General features: G+C 41.1%; 1 protein-coding gene and 1 long non-coding RNA gene across 2 annotated transcripts in view; one reads left to right on the forward strand and one right to left on the reverse strand.

The window, feature by feature from the left end:
- FBXL13 (F-box and leucine rich repeat protein 13) overlaps positions 1–18061 on the reverse strand; it is a 1354404-nt gene that overhangs the window by 510750 nt on the left and 825593 nt on the right. The window lies entirely within an intron of this gene.
- The window catches only part of LOC144822187 (uncharacterized), a 534981-nt gene that overhangs the window by 510612 nt on the left and 6308 nt on the right, over positions 1–18061 (forward strand). Inside the window, exon 3 of the long non-coding RNA XR_013608575.1 lies at positions 17297–17388. This is a non-coding gene — a long non-coding RNA (uncharacterized LOC144822187). The remainder of the gene's footprint in view (positions 1–17296; positions 17389–18061) is intronic.

The following is an 18061-nucleotide window of genomic DNA, read 5'->3' on the forward strand; positions in this document are numbered from 1 at the left end:
GGTACGTAGGTGTCTGGATTGTCTTGATTGGTGCACAATAGTATAACGTATGGTGGTGTTTGTAACCTTTGTTTGGTTTCTAGGAACACTTGCTTCAATGATGAGAGAAGCATCTCGTCATTTCTGAAGACAGTCAGGAAGGGACCATCTCCGGAGTTAGCATAAATAAGGTGTGTTTGGGTTTCAAGCGAGAATTAATGAGAGTAGCTAGGATACCTTTCTTGTATTTAATCATTGTATGCTCTCGTTTCAGGTATCCCTACTACTGCTGCTCCCTCCCCTTCCTTCCCTCGCTTGATTACCTCTATGCTCTGTGTGTTCTTCACTAGTCAGAGTGTGGGGAAATCAGGAGGTGGACCCCTTTAAGCATCATGCTGATCCTGAGGAGTGCGACCGGATCGTGACAACTAAAGTGGTTTTCCGGTGGGCGTGTAGCCGTTAAGTAGCCACATCTCTAGGGTGGGTTACAAAGTTCCAGACACCAAAAGAGGGGTTCAGGCATCTTGAGAGTGGGCAGAATATTACATTCTGAGATAGCCAGATGCCACACATTGTAGGAAGTCATCATCAGGCGAGAGGGGACCTGGTTTCCCATTAGCAAGACACCTCTGCATCCCAGAGGGCACTTTCTGGGCAAAGAAATGTCACAGAGAGGACCAAAGAATAACTGCTGTGCTGTTCCTTGGACCTGCCAAGAGAGGCTGCACCAACGGCTGGACTGCACCTGCTGATCCACAGAGAGCTAGCATAGAGAGTACTGTACCTGTGGTGCCTTTCTCAGGGAGAAGTTAACTCCTGAGCTCCAGACATTCAGAGGTGAACTCCTAGAGCCTTCTGACTGACTTCCTGTTCCTACCAGGGCCACAAAAGCCCATCCTTAGCTAGTCAGCAGCCACAATCAGTAGCCGGGGAGTTCAAGTTCCAATGCTCAAAAGATGCACCCAAGTCTGCCAGACCCGGGAGAATCATCGGAGTACAGTTTAGTCGCACAAGGAGGACACTAGCCTTCACCAAAGGGAACCACTGTTTTTGTTGAGACGGAGCACAGTAGTCCAGGGGCAACTGGACTTTTGCTGGAAACCACAAGGACTTGAAGGGACGTCTACCCATGTGGCCAAAATCACTCCACCAGGATAGTGGACTGAGGAGTAGCCACAGAAAGTCCCCTTGAACCGCACAGTAGCCTCAGCATCTTACAACATCTTCAGCATCCTGTGTCCCTTGCATCAGAACCACTTCATTGATGTCTTTGGCGGTTCACCCATACAACCTGAAACTGTGCTTCAGACAGGAAACTGATCTATAAATCCTCACTGGCCCCCTTGACCTTCTCCCTGCTGGAGTTGCCTGCCTAAAGTGGGCCAGAGAACGGAACATTACTTTATAAACATTTTATAATGTTTCCACTAATCGAGGTAGATACCAATGCTTGCTTACATTTTGAGTAAAAAACAGTGATTTCTGTTTTACTTCAAAATCTATATCTCTGGATCCCTCCGGAGTATTTTGTTCATTTTGGTGTCTAAAAATTCATAAAAATAATATCTATTTTTATAAATTGGTGTTGGATTTCATTCGTGTTGTAGGACTTTCTCATGGGCCTCTTTAGGTACTTCTAAATGTTTTACACTTGTTCCTTTGATTAAACTTGAGTGCTCAAAGCCACAGATACCCAGAATTGAGCCAAAGGTTTGATTGTAATTGTGAGTGTCTTCCGCAGTGAGGTCGCTCAATCACAACATATAATACACCACTTTCCTCACAATAGTGAAATGTCAATCTAAAGATATTGAAACAGTCATGTTTGGCTTAATTCAGTAATTATGTGTTGGCATAATATTGGTGAGATCATAGCTAAAGACTTATTACTTGTTATTGAAACAGAAAGCACATTTTGTAACAATTTGGTAGGCTGCTGTAAAACACCACAAACAAATTGGTATTAACCTGACAAGAAATGTTAGCACAAGCACATGTTGCAGGTGCACTACAGATTATGCTACGTAAAGCTTGTACCAATTAATATGGTATTTTCAATAATGTAGACCCAAAAGCATTACCACCCCACCGATAAGATTGACAGAAAGATTTTATGGATCAATACAGTGTGTTAGAATAAAAACTATGACTACACCAAAAGACAAATATCTAAAACATCTAAAAAATCATATTGAATGTCTTTTTAAGACGCACCCAGTTTCTATAAGGGTCACTTTTCATTATGGTCACAGTTAAGGGTAAACATCAACAACTTTTATTGAGTACATGGGCTGTAATATTGCAAAACATGACAACTGTTCCCCTTCCTTGATTCAGATTATACCTTTTGAGGGTAGTTCAGAAATAGCTTAAACCAAATTACATTTCAAGGGTGTGCTTCAGTCATGATGTATGAAAAACAGCCTTCTGTGTGCAATATGGGCCACCTGAATATCAGCCTGGCTTTGTATCACCCTGGCAGTGTTGTAAAGTTAGACAAACTATATTTTTCCAATTTTCAGGTATCCGCTCTTGGTAGCATCTGGACAATATTGGATATAGTCTTCTTCCAAGGAAATTTCTCGGGTACACTGCATGAGAAAAGATTAGGCACAACTTTGGAAATAGGTTTATTTAACTTTATCACAATGAAAGCATTCGCCTATATGGATTTTGATAAGGCTCTGGGAGATCTGGATAGTCCACACTGACTATTGTAAAAAAACAGGCAGACATTTGGTTTATTATGCAGCTATATTAAGATCATTAACTTTTTAATTTGGTCTTTTTTTGTTTGGGCAGCAAAAAGCCTAAAAGGCTTTTGATACATTGAAACCTGTTATCACTGAGATTCTGGTATTGCAACTTCCAAAACCTCATACGACCCTAATAGTGGAAGTGGATGTATACATCTGGATTACCCATTGGTGCAGTATGCTAGCATTTTTCTATTTAAGAGAACGCCTGAGACTTGCTGTCCTTTCAAATGCATCAAATGATGTTACCTGAACTGTTGTTTACAATAACTGATTAATCACCTTTTACTGTATACATATATTCGATTGTCCGCGCAGAGTAAAATAACGTCATGGCAGGCATGTCTCCTCGACACAGCCCGAGGCATTTACAAAACACTATGGCACTTGCTCCCCATGTGGAGGGCCCATTAGCTATTCTCCTACTGGGCTTTGAGAAAATCAGTGGAGTGGGAATACATGTTGGAGTCCTTATTAGATTGGGATTAGTTCCCCGGTTCTATTCATACATTAATTTACTACAAGCGAATCCTGTGGCGAGGTCCCAAGTTAATAGTGTACTCGCACTGTGACAGAACAAAATCCGCAAAGGATAAGAAGTCCTGCAAGTCCTTTCCAAAAAGGTATTATATGGATCCACAAACAGCTCACATGAGATATGATGTGATAAAGGAAACAGTTTCACCAAGTCCATCAACTGTGCAATCCAGATGAATATACTTACAGAAGACCATCACCATAATGGGGCACTGAAGTATACAAAAAAGTGAAGGATGGCGTGCTTGAATTAATCTCAGCCACTGGTAATTACTCAGGGCCACATCCCAGCCATATGCAAATCAGCTTTGACCCTGCTCCAGTAGGAACAGTCCAGTCCAGGCCCTACCTGAATTGGAACACAAGCAACCCAAGACCGGTTTCGTCCTGTTTGGGGCTCATCAGTCTGGTGTAGCTTGGTTTCAGTGGCACAATGAGCACAGGATCCACATGGGTCTGAGTAATAAACCTTGAGGCACTCCGCAGATGAGTTTGTGAACATCCGTGTAGTAGGGTTATAAGCTGACAGCTTTTGTTCTACTTGTTAAGAAGGAGCAGATCCTGCAGAGAGCAGGTCCTTGGATGCTAAACTTGTGCAGACACCTGATGAGGCTGGAGTATGAGACTATGTCAAATGCTCCAGAGAGGTCCAGGAGAATGAGTGTTGGCATGTTTTTTCTGTCAAGGATCATGCTGATGTTGTCTGTGACAGCAATGAGTGTTGTTTCTAGACTGTGGTTTCAACTGAATCTGGACTGAATAGCGTCAAATTGCTGAAATGGTAGGTGAGGCATCAGTTGATTAGTTTATGTATGTACACAGTAGTAGCCATAGAATTAAGATTATTTCCTCATTGGTCTGAAATAGTTGTAGGGCAGTTTCTTTTCTTCAACTATCTAGAAGCATAGCAACACCAGGCTTCTGATTTATTTTCTTCCACCAGGGCTCCTATGTCTTAATTCCTTATCAAGGTGCAAGGAAAGTTGTGGAGCATTTCCCTGTGTCTAACAAAGCATTAACAACTCGCGATTACAAGTTAAGATTGTAAGACATAAAGAGAAAGAGACTCTTCTTATTGTAGATCCAAAGATTTTGTTCCACACTACACATCTACCAAACCTTGTAGTTACCTGTCTTGCCAACTTGGGAGGCAGTCACAAAATAACAAGAACAAGGGAGACTGTGAATCGCAATATCAAATGAAAGAAAGCATTTGCAACTTTTAACTGCTTAATGTGATAACTGAAGGAGTGTGGGTCTACAAATGTCCAGACACCACAAGCGACTGCCACAGACTTCAAGACAATTCCCAGAAAGGTGTTTCCTATAAACCTGGATGAGACAAACAACTGTCATTGACCAAAACAGACCTGAAAATGGGAATAATTTTACAATTAAAAGAGTGAAACCCTTCATGGTATGTAGCCAGAGAAAGACTATGGTTCAGGGCATCAGCAAATCTCAGAATGGTTTGGGCCTTTCATTGCTGTGCAAGAGGCAACAATGATCAAGCTTGTATTTCCTCTCTTCACTACATCACCGCACCACTTGGCAGGTGAGCGCAGCGGATCGCAGTCGTCTTCTTCTCTTCTTACGCACATGCATGCGTGGTATCTTGGTATTCTGCATCACTTTCCTTTCAAAAGCATGCTGCAGTATGTTTTCGGGGACCATTTTGGAGAGTTGAGTTACTTTCCTTATTCTCTTGTATTTTAAGATGTTCCTGGGCCATATTGTCAACATTTGTTGATACGCATGTTTACACACGGTGACAGGCACACGTTTAATATTCTGTGACAGACACACAGATTTATACCAACAATTGCACATTCTACAGCGTTCCTGTTTTTGAGATCTTACCTGTTTACACACCGTGACAGGCACACATTTTGCAGTTTTCTGTGGGACATATCTCACATACCTTCTAAGGTTGTACATTATTTTCTTCTTTGTTTTGGCAATAGCTCAACTGTGACAGACACAGTGCTGTTTTCTGCTTATTTCCTTATTTTAGATTCTTTTGTTTTTGTTAGGTTATTCCTTATGGCTATGACCAGTCATGTGGTACAACCTCCACCTTTTTTGCAGACTCCGGGCAAACCATTGATGGCTTGGAATAAGTGGCTTAGGATTTTTGAAAACTATTTGGAGGCAATAGATACTTCAAATAACCTGCTCCTAGACAGGAAACTTTGCTGTTTAACCATCATGGGGAAACAGGCCAACAAGTATTTGATAATTTACAGATGGTTACTACACTTGCGGGTGATGACACTTAGGTTCATACTGAAGCTTTAGCATGCATGGGCAAACAATATGTTGATGAGCCGTCTGTCATGCTAGAGACGCATACTTTTTTTTAAAGTACACAGATGTTAGTAGAGTCTGTAAAAGATTATTTGGCTGTACTTTAGCAGCAAAATGTGATTTTGGTGCCAATTTAGATGTATATTTAGTGATCAACTTGTATTTAATTGTTTTAACAAAAGAATTCCAGAATGTACACTAACATGCAAAAACCCTTCTTTAAATGAAGGTATGGATACTGAGCACAGCATAAAACATTCTTTGATTTCATCTAGCATTTTTAACAGAAGATTTCAGGATTAAAACTTTAGATGATATAAGTGGTATGCAGATGGCAGCTGTAGCGAAATTGATGATGCTGAAGTTAGCGCAGTCTTTAATAGGAACAAAGCTAAGAAACGTTTGGAAAGAAAATGACAGAAGAATGATACAGGTGCGGCTCAAAGTATCACTTGGGTAATAGAACTAACGGGTAGATTCATGAAAGAAAAATCGGCTCGCAAAGGGCCAGATTCTGAGAATCTGGCCCTTTGCGAGTGCAATTTTTGCATTTGGGATTCATCATCCCAAATGCAAAAATCGCTAATTGCGAAATCGCATATTTGCGAAGAATTGCATTTAAGGAATCTCTATTTGAGATTCCTTAAATGCAATTCATTAACCATTTTCTATTAGCGAATTCGCTATTTACCACGAATTGTAACTTCGTGGTAAATAGCGAAAACTCAGAAAAATGCACTTGAGTGCATTTTTCTGAGTGGTATGTTACACACACACATGTCCTTTGGACATGTGTGTGCGCAACATCTGGCTACATTTGCTTTTCAGGGGTGCTACGGGGTTTCCTTTGGACAACCCTGGCACCCTTGAAATCGCATCCTTATTTGCGATTAGCAAATTGCTAATCGCAAATAAGGAATAACACCCATTCATTCCTATGGGCCTTAGGGCCATAGGAATGAATGGGGAGTTATTCCTTATTTGCGATTAGCAATTTGCTAATTGCAAATAAGGAAGATGTAGGAATCGCAATATTTTTTGCAATTCCTACATAAATCCCGTTTTGCAAGTCCTTAATAGCGATTCCTTATGAATCGCTATTAAAGACTCGCAAAACGGGTCTTTGATGAATCTAGCTGTAAGTATCCTGCACAAGTCAAGAGATGCAATAATTGCAAAAAGATTGGACATTTTTACACTGTATGCAAATCTGCAAAAATTCAATGTAACATTAACCAGGTAAGCGTAGAAGATCTTATTTTGTGTGAAGGGTTGAACAATGTGTTGTTAACTGTGGATGTTAATATGTTCAATTGTTCGCATATAACATGTAAAGGTGCTATTTTTGAGGTGCAGATAGGTGCAGTCAGTTTAGGTGTAATGGCTGATTCTGGCTCATCAATTGCCATCCTTGCGGATCCTAAATTTAAAAAGTTTTGGTCTAAGAGATTATTGAAAGCTACAGATGTTAATCCGAAAGCATTCAGTGAGTATGATATAATTCTGAAAGAGTACTTCACTGATATGATTAAGTTCAAAGGAAGACAGATATTCACAAAGATATATGTGGCATTGATTGGAAGGGATATTTTAGGGTGCCAACATCAAACTGACTTGGGCATTATTTCCAGACCTGGCCATCCGGAACCGGTAGTATTGAAAACATTTGTGATAATTATAGTATTTTAAATGGTCTAGTCACGACATATGCATCTGTGTTTAGTATTGAGATTAGGACCGTTAAAAGATTTGAGAACACTATTAAGTTGAAATGTGATGCCACATCTGTAGCTCAAAAAGTCAGACCTGTGTCTATTTCCGCAAGGGAAGATTTAAAAAAAATAATGAACGAAATGTGTACTCAAGGTATTATCACACAAGTGGAGTCATCTGAGTGGGTTTTGGCTGCCGTTATAGAACGGAAAAAATCTGGCAACATATGTATAAGTACGGACTTGAGAGCTTTGAACAGCAATATTCTAGTCGATTGTCGATTGTCACCCCTTCCGAGGATTTATTATATGCTGGCCAGTCTTGGTGATCGGTGTTCAGCATATAACCAGATTCTACTTACTAAGGAATCCCAGTCATAGACAACATTTGTAACCCAATTTGGAGCTTCCATGTACAAGCGGATGCCATTTGTGCTGGCATCCGCTGCCATTGTTTTTCAGATGTTTGGTGGGGAAACTGGCATTCAAGCCTTTAAGGATGATATCCTTATTCAACACAGAAAACATTGAGTGACATTATGAACTGTTAGAAAAAGTCTTGGATAATGGTATGACTGTTAACTAAGACAAATGCAAATTTCTCACTGATGAAGTGAATTAACTGGGGATTAACATCTCACATTAAGATATTAAGCCTAAACTGTCCCCTTTGAAGACAATCATTGATGCTCCTGTACTTACTGATAAGGATTTCCTCAGGGCGTTTCTTGGTCTTAGCGAATACTATGCTAGGTTTGTGCAGGGGTATGCCTTGATTGTGCAACCTCTGAGAGTCTGTTAAAGAAAAAGGCAAAATTTGTATGGTCCAAGGAGACACAGGAAACGCATGATAGTGTTAATAGTTTGTTTCTTAATGCCTTTGCTGTCAGACCTTTTACTCATGGGGAAAGAAGTATCATTACTGTGTATGCTAGTTCTAAAGGTTTGGGGGCAGTTTTGAGCAAATTTGTGGAAGGACGAGAATGGACTGCAGCATTTGCTTCTAGAATGCTAAGTGCTGCGGAGTAGAATTACAGCACTTTCGAGAGAGAAGAGCTAACTTGTACATGGGCGGCAGAAAAAAAAATCTAAATGTATATTTGGGGTACTACGTTGAAGTTATTTACCAATCAAAAACCTTTGATCTATATGTTGGGTGACAGTTGCTCCAACAAGGCTTCTTCTAGACTTATTAGATTGTCAAGGTTACAAAAATTCAATTTTGATGTTAAATATTTGCCAGGGGATAGAAATGTTTGGGTGGACTGTCTCTCATGCTTGCCAGTGGAAGATGAAGATAGTCATGAGATGTATATGAATGAGGATGTATTTGTTTTGACGATAAGTGATGCTACGGAACAGTTTGGGATAACTGAAAAGGAATGGGATGATTATTGTACCAATCATGATTGTTTGAACAACGTTAAAAAGTTCTTGGTAGATGTGTGGCCATGTGATAGAAGTTTAAGTATGGTAATGAGATCTTTTGCTCGGGTGTCGTCTGAATTATCTATGGTTAATGACATCATTGTTAGACAGGACATGTTTGTGTCTCCTGTAGGATTGCGCAGCAAAATAATTACTCTTGCTCATGAAGGGCATCTGGGTATTACTGCCATGGTCAGAAGGATCAAATAGTTATTGGTGGCCAGGGATTGATGGTCAGGTTAGGAAATTTGTAGAGAAGTGTGTTGAATGTTTGTGTTCCGACAAACAACTACCACAGCACCTGTGGAACGGCCAAAAGATGCTTGGGAGAAAATTGGTCTAGAGTTTGCTTGTCCTTTCAATATTTTAGGTTGTGAGAAAAGATTTCTCATTTTGGGCATTGACTACTTTGCCAAATGGTTGTACATTGTTGCTGACGTTGGTAGTGTGGTGAACATTTTGGAATGTTTATTTCTTATTGAGGTTACCACAAAGGAGATTGTGTTGGATAATAGTATGCGCTTTATCTCTGAGGAGATGACCAAATGTCTTAGAAAGCAGAACACCTACATGTCAAAGCGCCATCGTATAGTCCTTCTTATGGTCTTGTTGAAAGGTCTAACGGGTTGTTGAAAGAGGTAGTGCACTTAATATAGCTGATTATGGGCAACATAAAGTGTAGAGTTATAATACCACTCCACACAGTACCACAGGTATTGATCCATTTCTTCCTTTAAGAGTAATGAAGACCTATGTCTGTATTGAACCCTGTTTGGTTGGATGATAAAGTGGGACAAGCCTATGGAGTGTTGGATTTAGAGAAGGTGCGTGAATATGTGCAAGAAAGGCAGGCAGCCTGCAAAAGAAATTACTATGAATAAAAACGTGTGAAAGATATACATTTGGTGTCTGGCGACGGTGTTTTAATTTGTAAAAAACGCTTAACCCCTTGGCCGCAGCGGTAATTCCGCCGCGGGCCTGGGGGGGGCGCGCGGCGCCGCCATGCTCGTGACGGAACCACTCCGTCACGAGCCACGGGCGCGCTATGCTTGTGACGGAGTGGTTCCGTCATGGCCCCGCCCGCTCAATAGAACGCTCAGCGCAGGTGCGGAATTGATGCCAATCCGTCATTAGCACAGCGCGTCCGTGGCTGGTGACGGAGTGGTTCCGTCACCAGCACGCAAAGGGTTAAAAGTGGTGAAAGTACACTCTAAATTTTCTGAACCTACAAAAGTACTTAAAGTGTCCAAAATTACTGTTTTGCTGGAAGACAAAGGATGGTGGAACATGAATGCGCTTGTCAAATTGAGCAAAGAACAGGCAAGCATTATTAATAATTGTACCTGTCATGAGCGTGAGAGAGGGAAAAATGACATAGAAGATGAAGATTGGTTTTATCTTGGAGAAATTACGAATTCATTTAATGTAGAACACAAGACTACTTCTAACAATTTGCCTGCTACTATTGGTAATGGGATAGATGGTAGTTTTGTTTCTTCCAGACCTTCCTTGCACAAAACAGGAGTGAATTATGCTCAGTTTGGAGAGGGGAGTAGTTTACTCAGAAGTGGTAAGTCAGAACAGCACCTATCAGGTTTAGAGATTATGTGACATATTGATTTCTTTCTTTTAGTTTTTTAGAATGTTGGTATGAACTTTATTTCAGTTGTTATGAAAAGGCGGATGGTGTAGTATGGGTATTATGTTATATCTGTCGCATTTGCATATTATGTTGTATTTGCATACTTGTGTTAATACTGCGTATGCCTTCCTGCATGTTTGTTTCTGTCTTGGAATTAGCCTATGTCATGTATGGGGGAATTCTAGATTGTTAGCTTTTTTGGGAGTCACTTGTTGTGCTGCTGTGTTGGGAAGCAGTCGTGGATCCTTTACCGGAATAAATTTTACACTGAAGAAAATGTTCATCTTTGCCAAGTTGTCATTCCATCATTGGATGCTACAGGGAATAAATGCAGCCAAAAGTAATTACGCTGTGAGGCTGTACGGTTATTGTCCACAAGAGAATTGGTTGGTGTCCAAAAATGAGTCTTCTCACTTATTTTTGGCAGCCAGGACTCGGATACTTGAACTTCTTGCATTCTATCAAGTTAAAGGCTAGTTTTAACTGCCTGGGGTTCTGAAGATGAGACCCGGTTGTTGAACTCCACATACAAATTAAGCTACATTGAAGATATCAATACAACTAGTGTTGTTGTCTTTGGTCCTGTGTCTTGAAATCTCCAAATTGCAACCCTAACCCTAGGCCTATCTAAAAATAGAGAATCAAGAAACAAATGCCACACGAAATGCACTTAGCAGATTGAATCGTCCCAAACTGCATGTGATGGGGCTTAAATATTAATGCTTTATAGACAAACAAAATAGTTACCTGAAACAGGAGCTGTCTCTGTAAACAAATCTGATGCACTATCATTCATAAATAACACTCGTAACAGCAAATTTAGAAAAATAGATAGAAAAACAGCCCGTCCCGACGTTGTCCGGCTATGAAATAGAATGTGTGTATTTGGCAAGGGCAATTTATTTTAAAATCTCGCGGTAGACAACGTTTTTTGTTTCATTAGAATCGGGACGGAGAAGGCCCAGCTGCAGCCCTGGTTGATGTTAGCAGGCGCGTGTAATTGGTGTAGTGATCCGCCGCCTGAGCCCGGCTACAGCCCTGGTTGATGTTAGCAGGCGTGTGTAATGTCGTTGGATGAGAGAGTTATCAGCCGCGGGTAAATCCGTTTAATGAGAGAGTTGAGTGACAGCGAGTAGGAGAGGCTGCAGTAATTGTCCCCGCAGACACGCTCATTTGCGTGTTCCCCCGCTTGAGGCCCAGATGCAGGCCTGTTTGATGTTAGCAGGCGCGTGTTCCCCCGCTTGAGGCTCAGCGGCAGCCCTGGTTGAGGTTTTCAGGCGCGTGTAATTTGTGTACTGATCCGCCGCCTGAGCCCGGCTAGAGCCCTGGTTGATGGTAGCAGGTGCGTGTAATTTCGTTGAATGAGAGGGTTCAGTAACAGCGCGCAGGAGAGGCTGCAGTAACATTACTTACCACGCCTCCAGCTGAACGCGTTTGTCACGCCCCCAGCACGCGGCCACATCAGACGATCTTCTGATTAAAGTACGACCCACATGGCATGAAGGGCGGAACGTAGCACACGCCCCCAGAATTTCTCACGCCCCCAGCGTGCCCCTTGATGCGGCGCAATGGCGTTCATATGGCATGAAGGCCAGACATACGCCCCCAGCATTTCTCACGCCCCCAGTGTGCCCCTTGATGCTGCGCAGCAACGTAATTGGCGCTTGTATGTATGATTCACATGGCATGAAGGGCGGACACACGCCCCCAGCGTTTGTCACGCCTCCAGCACACACCCACAGCCCACGATATGATGGCCGTACCACACGCCCCTAGCATTAGTCACGCCCCCAGCCCACGACCACAGCACAACGCAGACACGCCCACAAGGGACTACTTTGCTGGCACGGTTCTTTTACCTTTTAAATGTATATGGTGGCCGTCTGCATAGCCTATGTCCTTCTACTGCAAACTGCCGTTTCCAACGCTGTATTGGGTGTTGTGATTGGTGCTGTGGTTACTGAGATTACCCGCCTCAAAGGTTTGGGCTCTCTCTTTATAATATTAGTATAGATATAGACTACATATGTTTTAATTTACTCTATGTGAGTATTGATGTATATAAGTGATGATACGTGAGAATGTGAGAGATTGGAAGAGTTCCTGTATAAACAAGTATGTGTTTCTATAAGTGATTGTTTAAGAGAGTAAGTATGTGTACGTTTTTGTAAAAGTAAGTGTAGTGGTGTGTGTATAGCTGTATATGCAAGTAAATGGAAGTTTGATAGTTTATTTGCATGTGTGAGTATGTGTGTGAGTAACTGTATGGATGAGTATCGGTGTGTAACAGGATGTATAGGTGTATAAGTACATATGATGAGTGAGTACATGTATGAGTGACTATATAGAACTGTTGATGAAAGAGTGGATGTGTATGTAGATTTTGGAATTACTGAATAGGTTGTTCTAACTGGTATTGGTATATCCATTTTATTGAAGGATGATGTCATGAGTGATGGCATTTGAGATGTCATCAGTGATGTCATGAGTGATGTCACTGACCATGTCATGAGTGATGTAATATGTGACGTCACCAGCAGTGCATTGCGGGCGCGCGAGTTATAGTTAGCTGAACTAACTATAACAGGGGAATTTTAATGGTTTTGTATGAGTGAAATGTCCAGCTAACTATAACGTGTGAAACCTATGGTTTTTTCAGTGAATTTCTAAGGTTTTTTAAATGCTAATTCCTAACTATAACGTGGCTGAAACCTATGGTTTTCTCAGTGAATTTCAAAGGTTTTTTAAATGCTAATTCCTAACTATAACGTGGCTGAAACCTATGGTTTTTTCAGTGAATTTCAAAGGTTTTGTAAATGATAATTTTTAAATGTATTAATTGTTATTCTTTTATACTAATTTACTACATTGTTTTAAAGTATTTATTTTTAGATATATATTTTTGTAATTACATTACATATTTTTATTATATATTGAAAAAAATGTTTTTAAAAATATTGAAATTGTAATATTTTTTTATTTATTTAATTTTTTTAAATGTATATGGTGGCCGCCTGCATAGCCTATGTCCTTCTGCTGCAACTGCCCTTTCCAACGCTGTATTGGGTGTTGTGATTAGTGCTGTGGTTACTGAGATTACCCGCCTCAAAGGTTTGGGCTCTCTCTTTATAATATTAGTATGGATTTAAACGTATAAACAACAAGCATTTGAGCTTTAGAAAAGCTATTTTAAAACTTGGATGATCGAGTCATCAACAGCACCTTTTTCTGCACTAGTCTAAAATGACAATAGAACAAACATGCTAACCCATACCGGACGGCATTATTCTAACAAAGAAATAGATAAAAATACAAACATGGGTACTAATTAATTTCTCTTCGGGCCACAATAAGAGCTTCGTCCCCACACTGTAATAACTGAGTATCTGGGCAAAGCAAAGATTTCGCCCCCAGTAGCGTGGTACGGAGCTCGGTACTGATCCAGTACCGACCAGCCTATACTGACTTCCTCCTTTCATAGGCTAGGAAGATGCACCAGGCTAAATACAAGGTTCTTTCTGTCTGTTTCGGTGAGGCATTTGCGATGTCATTCAGACTCTGTATATCTTGAAAATGCTGATTTGACTATGAAAAATACTCCTGGTTAAGGCGGCTGAAACATAGTTTATTTGGGAGAACACTTTATCAGGATAATTCTGAGATGTAATGGAACACTACGCAGATAACAGGTATTAGCATAGTTTAGCATGGTGTCATGAATTCCCCCCTCCTCACCTATGCCGTTCGCTCTGTTTTTACTGCGATCCCGCACAGACACAATCGGCGTTGCAGCAGGACGGAAACTACAATGACCAGCATGCCTAGCGATATCTGAGCGCTGACCGGAAACGCCTTCAAATAGCGTACCTCGGCGAAGACACGGCGTAGGATATTGTGATCCTTGCCGACCTGGAGAACAGCAGTGGAATGCGGTACCGAGGCGTTCTTCATCCACAGCGGACTTGTTTGAGAGAGAGAGGTGAGGCCAAGCGGCTGTTCTAGGCATCACGCTCCCCGGACGCAGTGAGTTCGAGTGTCAGTCCGACACTAAGTATAGAAACTTGGAAGTGTTGCAGCGTCTCAGTTGAACTCGCTAGAACCACAGCTGAGGAAACAGAGGCAAGATCGAGCGGCTGCTCTCTGCCCCGCCCTCAGAACCCGAGAGTTTGCTTCTTGTGTGATGCAAGCAGAGACGCACACCACGGAGGTGTTTGCCGCGTCTCTGCTGTGAAGTGCGAGAAGCACCTGGGAGGTCATTCACAGTAGTACTCTTGTGCAGTGCTCTTGGGGTTGAGAAGGTCGAGTGGCTGCTCCCTTCAACTCAGTTGCCAACTGCATGGTAGAGTGCCCGGCTGGGCCTCCCAAGTTCGTTGTTTCCCTGCTAGAGCATCAACACTCGAGTAGAAGAGAACTCATTGATACACTTCGCCATTAGCAGCGCTCGAACGGCATTTTCTGCCGTTTCTTAGCACAGTGCCCTCCGTTGGCGAATATCGGGACCGGTATTAATGCGGAGGACGGTGGGAGCCCCTGAAAGGCAAAGGGACCGGTGCTGCTAATGGGTATCGTTGACCTTACTTTTTACTTACTTCTTTATTATTCGTTTTGACTTCCTGTACCGTATTGAATTACTACCTTGGTTTACTTCATTCATTCTTTCTTCACAAAGCGTTTACCCAATAAATACTTATTGGACAGCTATAATTGGTTGGAGTCTGATTCTCTTGTTCTAACTTGGCCTTCCCCGATCCCGGGTAATCCAGAGGTTACACATGGATATTTTTCCAATTTCAACATGGAAGATCCTTTTGACTGCATGAAGATAATGAGGTAGGTGCATTCATTGTGATTCCTCTTGGGTGTGGCTTCAGTGCCAATCATGATGGCGGCATCCCCGTGAGCTCCAGAGTATCACAAAGCTATATTACCTGCAAAAAGCCTCTTTAATAAAACTTTCTGTGGCTTCAAGAATGCCTGAGGAATCTGCTTCACCCCTGCAACCTGGGAGCCCTGCGACTTCTGTTTTTCTGCGGTAATAGCACCGGCAGCCACTATTTTATGTTTGTTTCACCAATTTTTTTTACAGCTTCATGGTCCTCATATCGTTGGACTAGACAGCACTAGCCACATAATGTTCACTCTCAAGAGAACTATTTGGGCATGGTTCTGTGTGTAAGATTCGGAGCTGAGGCAGTGATTTCTGGGGTCTGAGTGAACGGCCACCATTTTGTGCATGTAATGCGCACTTCTCATCTCCTTTATGACTCCACTGGCATTATGTGAGAAGTGATCCTATATTAATCCATTGTAGGACATTTTGGAACCTGTCACAAAGTAGTAGTGAAGCTTCCTCATACTGATTCAATGCGCTGCATGCACCTCAGCTTCTCAGTTTTTCTCATAATTCATTTGAAGTACTGATTTGAAAATCTACTCATGTCATGGGACTATGCTCTTTAACTATTTGCTATATTGCTTTCTTCTATTTAATTTTGATCTCTTCTGAATGGTGATGTTACAGAGTTCTTGTGGGGTTGAGCCTTTTCCTTAACTGTTACATGGTGTCTTCCTGTCAGCAAATAATGTGTTGCCTTCTTATCATACTTCGTTATCACTCACCAGGATTACCAACACTGCGTCAGTAGCAGTGTTTTATTTTTAAAGTCATTGGTGATATATTCTCTACCATACTTCAATGCATCAGTCAATATTCTGTTGTATGGGCAGAACTAAACTCATCAAAAATATTCCACTTTGTCCTGCACAATACGCTCATATGGCCAGTGACCTCCTTGTATCTGCTAAAGCCTCCGCTTCCAGTACAAAACCTAAAAAGGTGAAAAATGACCCTGTCACCCTTTACGTCATCTGATAACCCAGTATTGAACACCATTCTTGATGAGGTTAGAGGCTTGAAACCCTATATGTGTGCCACCAATGAAAAACAAATTTAGGATTGTTGGATAGTAATGCAAAATAAAATGGTTAAAATGGAAGAACGCCTTATCTCTCTCTCCAGAATGTGACCACTAAAAATTATTTCTTTAAATAGGAAATATTAAAACTCAAACTTCACTCAGAAGATCCTGAAAACAGGAATCAACACAATAACTTGCACCTCTATGGTCTGCCGGAGGCTCTTGAAAATCCTGACCTACTAGAATTTCTGAATAAGTTCCTCCCTGAGATTCATGGAATTCCTTCGGCTCTTCCTCTCAACTTTCAGAAAGCACATCATCTAGGTCACCTTCACTCTCATTCTTCTAAACCTAGAGGAATCATTATGCTATGTCTTGAATTTACTGACTTGCAACGCGTCCTCAAAGCTGCCAAGGAAAAACATTGTCTTGTTTGGTCTGGCTACAATCTTTTAATTTCTCAAGACATTTCCACTGCGACAAATGCCAGACGCTTTATGGCCTCAAATGCGACAGTTGAATATATGATATGGCATCCTACATCACTGCATCTGTACAATCACCCATGAAGGCACCAAAAGATCTTTTGATGATCATGTTAACTTAAAGGCATTTCTCCAAAATATTTCACCTCATGCGAAGGACACTAATGATCGGAAGCCTTAGGAAAACAAATTCTCTTTTTGTATGTGCTTAATCTCTCTTTCTTCACATATTTCTGGAATAGTTGGCTTTCTTCTTCATATCTATTTTCTCTCTCCTGTTGCTATCCTTGATACGGTGTCAACACGTACCCTGTCACTTTTGTATTTGTTTCCTTCCAAATCTGGAGTATTATCCTTGATTTGTCTTTCCTTCTATTTTTCTAACTCTTCTTTCTCCCTCATGATCTGTGCCCGTCTTTCCTTCTAGTCTGTATGTGCCTATAAGTCATTCATTATGTTAACATCACTTAAACTGTATCTTATGTTGTTTTTAATATATGGTGTCATTTTGTCTCCCTTTTCGCTTTTGCAGCTTGTTACTGCACTCTTCACGTTGTCTCCAGTATGTTTAACGTTGGTTCGTGGAATGCTTGTGGTCTTAGGCATCCGGTTAAAAGACAAAAGGTACTTTCTAATTTGTCTAAGCTTAATTCCCAAATTGCTTTTTTGCAGGAAACTCATTGTAATGATGTTGAATCGGTCAAACTGAAATGGCAATGGGTCAGGCAGGTTTTTTCCTTTCTATTAATGGCAAAGGTGCTGGTCTTATTCTATGTCACAAATCATTGAAAGTGCTAATTTTTTCCACTGAATGTGATAGTAATGGGTATTAGTTCATGCCATCATTCATAAACGTGTCTCCTTGTTCAACATTTATGGCCTAGTTAAACCTGATCCAGAATTTTTGTGCAATATTACAGTAAAGCTTCTGAAGGTTGGCACTCCTAATATCATTGTGGAGGGTGATTTTAACACATGGCTGGATCCCTTCTCTGATAGGCAGTCTTAATGTAAATTTCACCCTGATAAATCCCATAAGGCAGTTCAACTGTCCATTGCTTTTTGACCTTTGTTTGATGTCTGGAAAACATGTAATCTTGATAAGTTTGAATTTACCCTTTTTTTCTAATGCTCATCAGAAAATGTTTAGAATTGATTATATCCTAGTTACTAAACCCTAACTCCATACAATCATCTGAAATTGATTACATCCTCATTTCAAACCACGCACCTTTGATGACCTCCTTGGATTAATCTCACACTGACTGTAAAACTGGCAGATAGAGATTTAATAACT

The sequence above is a fragment of the Lissotriton helveticus genome, chromosome 1_1 (assembly GCF_964261635.1).
Source record: "Lissotriton helveticus chromosome 1_1, aLisHel1.1, whole genome shotgun sequence".
NCBI classification, from domain to species: domain Eukaryota; kingdom Metazoa; phylum Chordata; class Amphibia; order Caudata; family Salamandridae; genus Lissotriton; species Lissotriton helveticus.